A 13,267-nucleotide genomic window follows, 5' to 3' on the forward strand; every position below is an offset into this window, starting at 1 on the left:
CTTAATGTTGTGGGATCTGAGCATTCTTTCTTGAACATCTATAATCTATGTTGGCTCTAGAATTAATTTCCCCTCTTCATCATTGGGGGGCAATTTCTTCAACACTATTATACATTATCCAACCACCTTATTCAAACATGACACATGAAAAATATTGTGGATTCAACTCCCTTCAGAAAGCTCCAACTTGTAGGCTACTTCTCCTACCCTTCAAACCACTCTATACCGCCCATAGAAGTGTGGTTTTAACTTCTCCTTAAGAGACAACTTCAAGGAGGATTGTATGTATGGTTGAAGCTAAAGGTATACTAGATCACCAACCTCAAAACTTCTTTTTGTCCACTATCGATTAGCTTACATATTCTATTGGTTTTGAGCTGTCTATAAATTTTCCTTGAGATATTTTATGATATCTAAACTCTTATGTAGCCAGTCTTTAGCCCTCAATGCACTACTCTCACCCAATGTCAAATCCATGAACAATGAAGGTTTGTATCCATGTAATGCCTTAAAGGGTTCCATGCCTATCAACATGTGATAGGTCATATTGTCACAATGCTCACCCAAATGTAGCCAATGAACCCATCCCTTCTACTGCACTAAAACATAGTTCCTAAGATATCCCTCCAACTATTTGTTTACAATCTTCATTTGTCCATTGGACTATGGATGGTAGCTCATACTTGGTGACAAATTTTTCCCCACCAGCCTAAGTAACTCCATCCAAAAAGTGTTAAGGAAATTCTATTCTCTATCACTTATTACATTTTTTGGGAGACCATGTAAGAGGAAAAAATTGCAAAAGAATAATTTTGCCACTTGAGATGCTTGTATCCAGTGCAAATAGCAAAGAAATGGGCATACTTGATCAAATGGTCAACCATGACAAAAATGCAATCATTGCCTTGCACTTTGGGTAGCCCAGAGATGAAATACATAGAGATACTTTCTCACTTCTGGTAAGGGAAAATGGTTGAAGAATCCCTGTTGGTAAAGTGTTCTTAGATTTTTTTTGTTGGCAAGTAGAACATTCCCTTACATATTGCAACATATCATTCTTGATGCCCTTCCATGCAAATCATTCTCAAATCTGCCTATAGATTTTTAGGTATCCAAGGTGTTTGGCCAATGGTGAATCATGCATCTCCTTCAGAATTATCTCCTTCATTTTGGACTCGAGGACTAGATAGATCCTACTCTTGTAGTAGATGATATCATTTACCACCTTATACTTATCATCTTGTACTTGACCATCCATCAACTGCAAAGAAAATGTGTTCTTGGAGTATTCAACCAATAGGTGTTCTTTCCACTTTGCTAAAATTTGAGCCAAAGAGGATATTGTAGGCCTTCTTGACAAAGCATCATCCACTACATTATTTTTCCCCTTCACATACTCAATGTCAAAGTCAAATGCTTGGATTTTTCTCACCCACTTCTATTATCATTTTTTTAAATATCTCTACTCTAAAAAATATCTCGTTGTTGTGATTTGAGTATATGACAAATTTTGCTCCGATTAGGTACTGTCAAAACTTTGTAAGTGTGGGCATCATGGAAAGAATCTATTTGTCATGGATGGAGTATAGTTTCTCTTCTCCTGATATCTTTTGACTCTCAAATGTAATAGGGTGATGATCTTGCATCAACACGGCCTCGATAAAATGGATTGCATTCCATGATGAAGGGTCAATTGAAATTAGGTAGTGCCAGCACCGAACATGAACTCATGACTTCCTCCAATGAACCTTCATGAACCTTCTATAATAACTACACAATCCAAGGAATCTATGTAGATCAGAGAGAGTCTTGGGTGATGGCCAATCCAAGATGGATTGAATTTTTTCCTTTAATACCCGAACCCCTCAAGCATTGATTATGTGCCCCAGTTACAATATCTCTATCATTCCAAATTTATATTTGGATCTCTTGGCAAATAGTGATTTGTTGGAATTCTTTATAATAACTAAGAGGGGGGTGAATTAGTCATCCAAGGTCCAAATGAACAATTATAACTTTTCATAGCTTAGTGAACCCATTAAACATTTTCATCATTCATGCATCCATAATATTATGCAATCACTTAAATTTGTAGGTTACTATCAAATCAACTTTGCAGAAATGTAAACATGAAACATAATAGATTCAATAACACATTTGACACAATTATTTCAAGTGGAAACTCAATTTGGAAAAAATCACCAATAACATGCTACTCTTTCTCACTCTTCTGAAGTGATGCCCCATTAAAAGTTACAATGCACACTGTTAAATGTGACCCGGTTAAATGATTTCAATCACCTTATTAGGAGTGAGCCTTGTTAGAGGACTTTAGATCACTCACTTAGAATGTCACCTGGTTAAAGGATTTATAAATGACTATTAGGTCAACCTTAATCCAAAGGATTTACCCTAGACTAATACAATGATTAGAGAGTAACAGTAAGGCTTGATCTAATAACAATTTACAACACACTTGTAAATTACATATCTCTATTTTAGACCTTTATTATACTTGGCTTTCACACACTTTAGCTCTAATAGCTTGTTCACCCTTCAAGCATCCATACCCTTAATCATTCTTGCTTTGCTTTCCAATGAAGTATCTTCTCTTAAGTAACTAAATGAAGTAATACCCTAGACTCTGTGTCTTCCTTAGGTTCTCGCACATGACAACCTTTACTTCTAACCAGCCATCTCTATAAATAGAGAATTATGATATTTTATCGTTCATCCTCCATTGTCCATTTTAGGGTTAGGTCAGATTAGGTAGAATTCAAAAAAGATACCCCTCATTTCATTTCATTCTCTTTTAGAAACTTCTCCTTCAATCTACTTTGAATTCACCTCAAAATGGTTCATCATGAATTATGTGCCATCGGCTCATCAATCTTATCTTCCACATGGTTCACACAATCCAAGAAATTAAACTTATCAATTTAGTTTCATCAAATTCTTGATCTTTCTCATAATGTTGACACTCGCCATTAATTGGCTTCTGATGGTCGGCACATTCTATGTTTCTTTTATCAATTCTCTCGGCATGAACTAAAGTTTACTAGTGCTCGAAATCAAGTAAATTATACTTAGCTTACACTGTGTCACTCATCTTACACTGAAATTGACTTTGCTCAATTCCAACTAATTTTTTGCTTGGCTTGCACTAACTTTTCTCGGCACTTATTGTGTAGATTGTCAAGCTTGATAGAAAAAGTTCATTTAACTTGTTCTTCTAAAATTAATTAGTGTAACCAACCTTTGTAACCTTAAGTAGATTATCAATGAACTATAATATCACTATCTTAATTGATCCTTGTACTCCTTTTTATATCATAACTCAACATTTCCTCTATGTGCTATTGTTACCTCATTTGATTAAATCCTCTTCATCAATCAAATAAATGATAGTACTTAAATCATATAAGTAATTGTCTTACTAGCAAGTAGCATGTTTGAGATCAGTGACAAAATAATTATTGAAACACATTTATTGTACTTGTATCAATTTATTATTAAAAATCTCCCTCTTTGGCATTGATGGCAAACCAAACCGACCAAACTTAATTAGTAAGACCAACAAAATACCAAAAAGAAAATAATTCCTTGTATTAAAATCTCTCCCTTTATTAGCAACTTCCATGTTCTGAATATGTTAAAAAATTATGTTCTAATCAATAGATAATCAATCAACTCATCATTATGCCTCCCTCTTGATTACTTCTTATATCTCCCTCAACATTTTCTCCCTCTTACGAGGTAGATGTAATCAGCTGGTATAGGTACACTTTCTCCCTCAATAGTTAGGATTTCTCCTTCATCTCCCTCATCTTTCATGAAATTTAGTACACTATTCTCCCTCTTTGACAACAATCCAAAAGACTTATCATCTTCATATGTAGATATGAATATTTTTAGTTTCTCCCTCTATCACCTTTCTTGTGACTAATTTGTAACTCCAGCTCTTTGATTACTTTAGGAAGCCCCTAAAATAAGATCCATTGCATCAATGTGTAACATATGTCTATCAACTTCTTTGATGCAGGGCACTCATCTTACTTCTTAGACAGCCTTTGATAGGGGTATCACCCCTAGTTTACCACTTAGATACTCGTGAGCATCCTTAGGTAATCCTTTTGTGAAGATATCAACTATTTTCTCTTTTGTGTCAACGTATTCCATCTTGACCTCTTTATCTTGAACTAATTCTCTCAAGTAATGATACTTGATTGCAGTATGCTTAGTCTTTGTATGCATCAGAAGATTCTTTGATATATTTATAGCATTTGTATTGTCACAATAGAGTATCATAGGTTATGTGATTTCTTCCTTTATACCTTTGAGTTGTTGTTTGATCCATACAATGTTTGTACAATTTACTACAATAGCAACATATTCATCTTAACAGTAGATTGAGAAATGCAATTTTGTTTCTTGCTAGTCCATGTAACTATCCTTTTGCCTAAGAAAAATGCTCCTCGACTGGTGCTCTTTCTGTCATCAATATTTCCATCCCAATCAACATCAGTATAGCCTTTCGATTCAAATTTCTTATTTTTCTTGTAGTATAGACCATAGTCCTCTATTCCTTTCAGATATCGCATTATTATCTTAATGGCCATCAAATGATTATCCCTATGATTAGTGGAGAATCTTGTACCTATCCCCACAGATAATGCAATATCAAGTATGTTGTGTACTACATATTATAATTTTCCAATCATAGATAGATGTATAATGTTTGATTCACCTCAACTAAATCATCGTTCTTTGACAATTTATGTCCTGTCACAATAGGTGTACTTATTAGCTTCGAATCCTCCAATCCAAAAGTTTTCAATATCTCCTTGACATACTTTGACCGAGTGATGTATATACCATATTTCATTTGATGTACTTGTTAACCCACAAAGAACTTGATCTGTCCAAACATAAACATCTCAAATTCTTTCTTCATTTCATTTGTAAAAGCATTACATAAAGTATCTTGACCTCCAAATATGATATCATCAACAAAAATTTTAGATGGAAAAAGACATTTTCCTTTCTCTATCTTCAAGTAAAGATTGTTGTTATCATAAATCTTTCCAAATCCAATCTTCACAAGATCAGTATGAAGCCTTTCATACCATGCTCTTGGTGCTTGCTTCAAACCATATAGAGCTTTGTGTAGTCTACATACCATATTTTTATTGCTAATGTTAGAGTAAGTCATTTATTACTCTAGTTGGTTCAGCTCTCTTAGGTGCATATAATTAATATTTTATATTAACTATAATGTGCAAACCTAGTTTTTCTTTCCTTTAGGGTTTCGTTCACCTTAAAAGGTTAAGCTTTTGTATTTTGTTTCGATAACTTAGAATATATTTTTTCTCTCACATTTTTGAGAACTTCTAAGCTCTTCTTTTTCCATTTTTTGGCTTCTCTTCATTGCATGATATTTGCATGCAGGTGTTCTTGAGGATCTGTGAAGTTGGATTTCTCAACTTCTACAGTTAACATCAACAAATCCTTTTGGATGTTCTGTATAAACCTCTTCCTCTAATATAACATTCAAAAATGTAAACTTAACATTCATTTGATAAACTTTGAAACCTTTGTATGCAAAGTAAGCAAGCAGATTTCTTACTCCTTTCAATCTTGCAACAGGGGAAAAAAAATTTCCATTGTCAATCACTTCTTCCAATGCATATCCCTTAAAAATTAATCTTTCCTTGTTCCTTATGACTTTGTCATTTTCATCTAACTTTTTTCTCTACACCCACTTGGTACCAATTAAATTTTTGTCTTTTGGTCTAGGAACTAGAGTCCATATTTTTTTTTTCTTAATTTTTTCAATCTCTTCTTCCATGGCTTTACTCTAGTCCACATCATCTAAGGAATATTTCACTAACTTGGGTTCTCGCATGCTCAAAAAATATGTATCATTTCTCAACTTGTTCCTTGTCATTGATCTAGCATCTTTATCTCCAATGATTTGTGCAGCAGGGTGATGTCTCTTGACATACATAGACAAACTTGCTTTAGCTTTGGCTTCTACATTTGGTTTCTCAACTTTTGAATCACTATGTACCTCTTTGACGAGTAGTTCAGCATCTCTTTCATGTACACTAATTTTAGAATTAGAATGTGTCTCCATATCATAATGTAACTCGGCACTTGAATGTAGCTCAGTTCCTAAATGCAACTCAATTCCTGAATGCAACTTGGCATTTATAGGATGTGACTTAGCAGTAATTGAAACTTGTTGTAGGTTTGCAACTTGATTTGTAGCACCTTCATGAATAGGTATACCTTAATAGAATTATACAAATGATTTTTATTCTTCTGGTTCCTTCATCAATTCATCCTCATATACTTTTGTATATTCATGAAATTTCATAGTTGCACTTTCCACAACTTTGTTAGTGTTAGTATTTAAACACTTATAAGCTTTAATTCTTGTGGAATAACCAAGAAATATACTTTCTTCACTTTTTGCATCTAGTTTACCATTCCTGAAATCTTTGAGAATATAGCACTTGCTTCCAAATACATTAAAATATTTTATATTGGGTGAGTATCCATACCATATTTCAAAATGTGTTGAATGAGTACCTTTCTTGACTTGTATGCGGTTCAAGGTATAGATAGTTGTACTAATAGCTTCTCTCTAGTATTTCAAAGCAACATATTTCTCCATCATGAGTGTCCTAGCATAGTCCATTATAGATCTATTCCTGCTTTTAGCAATTTCATTTTGTGGAGGGGTTCTAAGAGTAGATGTCTATCTTTTGATTCCTTTGTCGTTACAAAACATCTCAAACTCATTTGATGTGAATTCTCCTCCTCCATCAGATCTCAAACATTTCATACTTTTTTCTATTTCCTTCTCAACTCTTACTAAGTACCACTTAAACATTTGGAATACATCATATTTCTATTTCAGAAACATAATAGGTATCATTCTAGAATAATCATCTACAAGTAGCATATTGTACTTATCTCCTTTGTATCTTTGCACTTCAATTGGTCCACACAAGTTATTATGTACAATCTCTAATATTCCTTTAGAGATTGAGTCTTACTCTTAAAATTTGACTTTGTCATTTTTCCTAACTAACATTGTTTGCAAATTAAATTATCAGGCTTCTTCAACTTACACAAACCTCTTACACATTTCATGTTACTAATACTAACCAAGTTATCAAAATTAAAATGACATAACCTCTTGTGCCATAGCCACACATCATCAAATTCTACAACTAAACAAGTAACATTCTCTATATCAAGGTAGAATAGATTACCTCTAGTTTGATCACCTTTTCCAATTAGTTTTCCATTAGTATCATATATCTTAGCAATCTTATTTTCAAACTCAACCTTACATCTTGAATTATTCAGTTGTAACACACTCAACAAATTATAGTTATGTCCTTCAACATAATAAGCATTATCACATTAAATATTTTCTGTGAGCTTGATAGAACCTTTTCCTTTTATCAAACATGATGCATCATTACCAAATATTACACTATTTCCATCATAATAATTCAAGGTAATGAACTCACTTTTATCTCTAGTCATGTGATGGAAACACCCATTGTCATTGATCCATCTATCATTTTTGTTTTATCTCTAGTCATGTGATGGAAACACCCACTGTCAATGATCCATCTATCATTTTTGTTCACACAAGACACTAGTGCAATTGTCTCATCCTCATTAGATTCATCATTCATTACAACATACACCACTTCATCATCATAATCATCAAATCTTTCTTTTGTTTCCTCTTGAGCAATGTAGTACGACTTCTTGCCTTTGTCTTTGTAATCTTTGTTGTCTTCATCTCTTTACTTTTGCACTTGTCACCACCTCTGTAATTCTTCTTCTCTAGACATCTAGAAGCAATATGACCAACCTCATTGCAATTGAAACACATGATGGGTAACTTACCTTTGAACTTCCCTTTAACTCTATGAAATATCCTTGTTAGTAGTGCTTCAAGTTGATCTACATCTTCCTCATCTATATTACTATCATTGGATACATATTTTATCTTTTCCTTCTTCTTCTCATTAGGTCCCTTCAATGTCAACTTAGCTTTGAAAGTAGATTCAACATCAACAGGTTTGTAATTATCAAAATTAGATAGCTCAAAAGTAATGAGCCTACCTACCAAGACTTCAAGAGTTAGATTATTCCTTGGCATACATCTCAGTTTTTGTATTGTAGAAACTCTAATAGCATAGATGGGTAGAAGTGTTCTCAAGAGTTTTCTTAGCATAGTATCATCATCTATTATACTAGTAGCTCTTCTTATTGCATTAACAACATCTTTTATCCTAGAGCAATATTTAGCAATATTCTCACCTTCTTGAATTCTCATATCATCAAACTTACCTCTAAGACTTTTAGCTTTAGCTCTTAGAACATTCTTCTAACCTCCATAGATAGTGTGTAGAGAATCTAACATTTTTGTTGCACCATCAAGACCTTTGTTATCATAAAACTCAGCATAGCTTAGGGAAGATGCAATCTCCAACATTGTCAGGTTGTCTTCTTTCTTCTTTTTTAGATCTCTAGCAATTAGGGCTCCAATAGGACCAACATTCTCAACAACAATGGTAGATTGTGCATGATCTCTATGACCTCCTAGGTGTATCTTCATCAAACTTTTTCATGCAGAAAATTTATCTTTATTAAGCTTGGGTATCTCTCTTTTTATCATCTTGATCCTTTTTCTTCTAGTACCTTCATACTAGTTCACTTAAGCAGATAGCTCTAATACCAATTGTTGGAATTCTTTGAAATAACTAAGAGGGGGGGTGAATCAATTATCCAAGGTCCAGATGTATAATTAAAAATTTTCATAGCTTAGTGAACCCATAAAACATTTCCATCATGCATGCATCCATAAGATTATGCAATCACTTAAACTTGTAGGTTATTGTCAAATCAGCTTTACAGAAGTGTAAACATGAAACATAATAGATTAAATAACACATGTGACACAATGATTTAATGTGGACACCCAATTTGGGAAAAACCACCAGTATCATGTTACTCATTCTCACTCTTCTGAAGTGATGCCCTATAAAAGGCCAATCCTGTTAAAGGTTGCAATGTACACTGTTAAATGTGACCCAGATAAAGGATTTCAATCATCCTATTAGGAGTGAGCATTGTTAGAGGACTTTATATCATTCACCTAGAATGTCACCCGGTTAAAGGATTTACAAATGATTTTTAGGTTAACCTTAATCCAAAGGATTTACCCTAGACTGATACAATGATTAGAAAGTAATAGTAAGGTTTGATCTGATAACAACTTACAACACACTTGTAGATTACAGATCTCTATTTTAGTCCTTCATTCTGCTTAGCTTTCACATACTTCAGCTTTGATAGCTTTTTCACCCTTCAAGCATCCATGCCCTTAAGCCTTCTTTCTTTTCTTGCAAATGCAGTCTCTTCTCTTAGGTCATCGAATGAAGTAATACCCTAGACTCCTTATCTTCCTTAGGTTCTCAGACATGACAACCTTTGCTTCTAACCAACCATCTCTATAAATAGAGAGCTAAGATATTTTGTTGGTCATCCTCTATCATCCATTTTAGGATTAGGTTAGATTAGGTATGATTCAATGAATCTACCCTTCATTTCATTTTATTCCCTTCTAGAAACTTCTCTTTCAATCTACTTTGAATTTACCTCAAAATGGTTCATCATAAATTATGTGCCACCAGATCATCAATCTTATCTTCCACATGGTTCACACAATCCAAGAAATCAAACCTATTGGCTCAGTTTCATCAAATTCTTGATCTTTCTTATAATGTTGACACTCAACACTAACTGGCTTCTGATGCTTGGTACATATTGCATTTCTTGGCATCCTCTATCAATTCACTCGGCACAAACTAAAGTTTATTGGTGCTCAACATCAACTAAACTTTGCTCGTCTTACATTGAAATTGGCTTTGTTTAGCTCCAACTAATTTTTTTCTCGGCTTGCACTAACTTTTCTCAACACCTATTGTACAGATTGTCAAGCTTGGCAGACAAACTTCATTTAATGTGTTCTTCTAAACTTAATCAGTGTAACCAACCTTTGCAACTTTAAGTAGATTATTAATGCACTATAATATCATTGTCTTAACTGATCCTTGTACTCCTTTTCATATCATAACTCAACCTTTCCTCTAGGTTCTATTATTACTTCATTTGATCAAATCCTCTTTATCAATCAAATAAATGATAGTACTCAAATCATATAAGAAATTGCCTTACCAACAAGTAGCAGGATTGACATCTGTGACAAAACAATGATTAAAATGCATGTGTCATACTTGTATCAATCTATTTTCAATAATATCCCTCTTTGGCATTGATGACAAACCAAACTGACCAAACTTAATCAATAAGACCAACAAAATACAAAAACAAAAATAATTCCCTGTGTTGTTCTAATCATTGGGGAAATGGCATCATCATTGGTCATGTGTTGGAGTGCTCTGTCTGAAGCCTCTCATTGATAGAATTATCAGTATGCCCATTGTATCACCTATATTTCCTTCCTTCTACTAAAAGTTGAAGGCTCTTTCCAATATGTTCTTGCCTCTTTTCCAAGGTTTCCTCAAGTTTTCGTTGTCCATTCAAAAAAGTATTGCTCAGTTTTTGTTGTCCTCTTGTTAGCTCCATTAGAAGTTACATGATCTTAGTGCTTGATTTACCCATCCTTCCTACTAATTGGGATCTTGGCAACATCCAATGTCATCAATAGGCTGGCAAGATCACTAGCTCTAATATCATTGTAATGTTCCTTGTCTGCACAAAGAGATGAGTAAGGTGGAGATAAAATTGTACATCAAATTTTAATGGGTATGGAGATATATATGGACAGTGGCATACATATGGTGGAGAGGGCCTCAATACGATGCTTGGTAGTAGGAGGCCAAAAATGAAGTATAGAGGAGATAGAGGTGTATGGAATATGGAATGTAGAATATGGAATATGGAATGTGGAGTGTGAAATATGGAAGATGGAATATGGAAGTGTATGGAGGAGTATGATGGAAATGAAGGTAGTATGGTTGATGGAAGGAGTATAGAGGGAGTTAATACATTGGATGGAGGGAGCAGTACAGAGGGAGGTAGTATAGAGGATGGAGGTAAGACTATGGGAGGAGGTAGTACAATGAATGGATGGAGGATTACAAAGGGAGGTAGTATGATACATGGACGAAGGAGTATGCAGGAGGTAGTATGGTGGATGGAAGGAGGAGTATGAAGCATGAAAATTTCATACAGTGCACAAAAAAGGGGTGTTGCATGAAAATTGGAGAGAGAATACAAAATTATATGCAAATAATATTAGAACACCAAATCTATCAAATAAATACCAAGCATGAATACATATTGAATATAAATCACCTCCAATTAATACTTGTAGACATAGATGGTGCTCTGATTTTCCATATTAGAGAAAAGTTTTATAGGCGATGGAATAGGGTGAGGGTTGAATCCCCACTGAAACTAGAAATCCAAGTAGTGAAGATCTTCAACTTTTGAAATGGAAAACAATGGAGAACTCCAACAGGAATTCAGAGTACAAAGAAGAAAATCCAAATTGCATGCCTTAAACAACCTACAAGTTGACCTTATAAAGGGCTTTAAGGAAACTTCTTGAAGGATTACAAAAAGCACCACAAGCCAAAAAACTAGAGAAAAAAATAAAATTAGTGGGCCTGAAAGTCTGAAACATTAATTGTCAGCCACATTACAAACATTGTTATTTAATAAAATTGGGGACATCACATTGAAATGCACAAAAATTGGTTCAAACTAATTAACTCACCTATAATCTACTCAATAGAAAATAAACAAGCCAAGGTGGATTGTAAATGGGAACCCCCTCCACTAGGATGGGTAAATCTTAATGTTGATGGGGCTTCAAGAGGAAGTCCAAGACCTATTGGATTAAGATATATTATCCATTCTAAAAAAGGCTCTTGGATAATTAAGCAATCCAAGCCCTTAGGGGTACTTTCTAATAATCTAACAGAATTAGAAGCCTTAATCAAAGCTATAAATCTTAGCCTAGAAATGAGCATTAGCAAGTTAGTCATAGAAGGGGATTCACAAATTATTCTCAAAGCATTAAGGAAAAGAGACACTCCTAATTGGATATTAAATTCAAAACTTGAAAATGCATTAAAGGTAATTGATAAATTCAAATATATTAGTCAAATGCTTGAAGAAAAATTCTCTTTTCTCCAGCTCATTGTATGATATTATAAGATAACTTCCCTAAGGATCGAAATAATCTTAACAGTTTAGTTGGATGTCCTTACTATAGTTTTTTATGATCTTTATGTGTTGTAAATAGGCTCACTATTATAGTGCTAATTAAATCACAATGTCAAAATCTAGAATAAAAATCAATCGCTATATTGAAATTTTCATGAATTTTCCTTCTTGAAGTAAATTAAATGTTATGAATAGACTAACATTCCTTTTTTCTATATGCCAATTTGGATGACATGTTAAGATGGATCATTTATATTCAATTTTATCAATTAATATTAACAACAGTCTTGATCAAGACGTAATTTTTTACAGGCTAAATAAAATTGGAATTGAAACTGTTGATCTCAGATTGGTTTTGATAATTGAGTATCAACGCACTTAAGACATTTACTTAGTTCATGCCAAACTAGTAATGCATGTCGAGTACAACAAGTAAATATAAGACCATGCTAAGTCACTCATGTGCTGAGTCACTCATGCGCTAAGAAGATAGACAATTCCAAGTGATTCAAGTACCAAGTGAATAGTAGCTACCAAGCAGTTCAGGTGTTGAGTCAGAAGAAAAATTATAGTGTATGCCAAGCATTAGTGACTACATATGTTGAGTAATACAGATTGGACATATTTTTTTTCTATGGCACAACAACTATGTAAACCATTTTTTAGCCAACCTAAGGATAGTTTTTGATCTTTTGGAAATAAGGATGAATCTATATGTAGATTCCCTATGCAAATTACATAGAGCCAATCAAAAAATGAGAAGGATTAAGCAAAAAAATGGATGAATCTCAGTCATAGGTTCACACCTAACCCTAAACCACCTCAGTCTTCTTAAGGAGGATAATTTTTTATGAGAGTTGAGAGCATTGCAAAGGGGTGAATGATAAAATTGGAGAAGTGAACCAAACAATTTGCAGAGCACTCAAGGTGACTTAGCAATAAGAGTGAATTGTGGAATTATTTAAGTGAAGAATAG

This window comes from Cupressus sempervirens, chromosome 10 (assembly GCF_028749045.1).
Source record: "Cupressus sempervirens isolate cs-2001-9-10 chromosome 10, ASM2874904v1, whole genome shotgun sequence".
NCBI classification, from domain to species: Eukaryota; Viridiplantae; Streptophyta; class Pinopsida; order Cupressales; family Cupressaceae; genus Cupressus; species Cupressus sempervirens.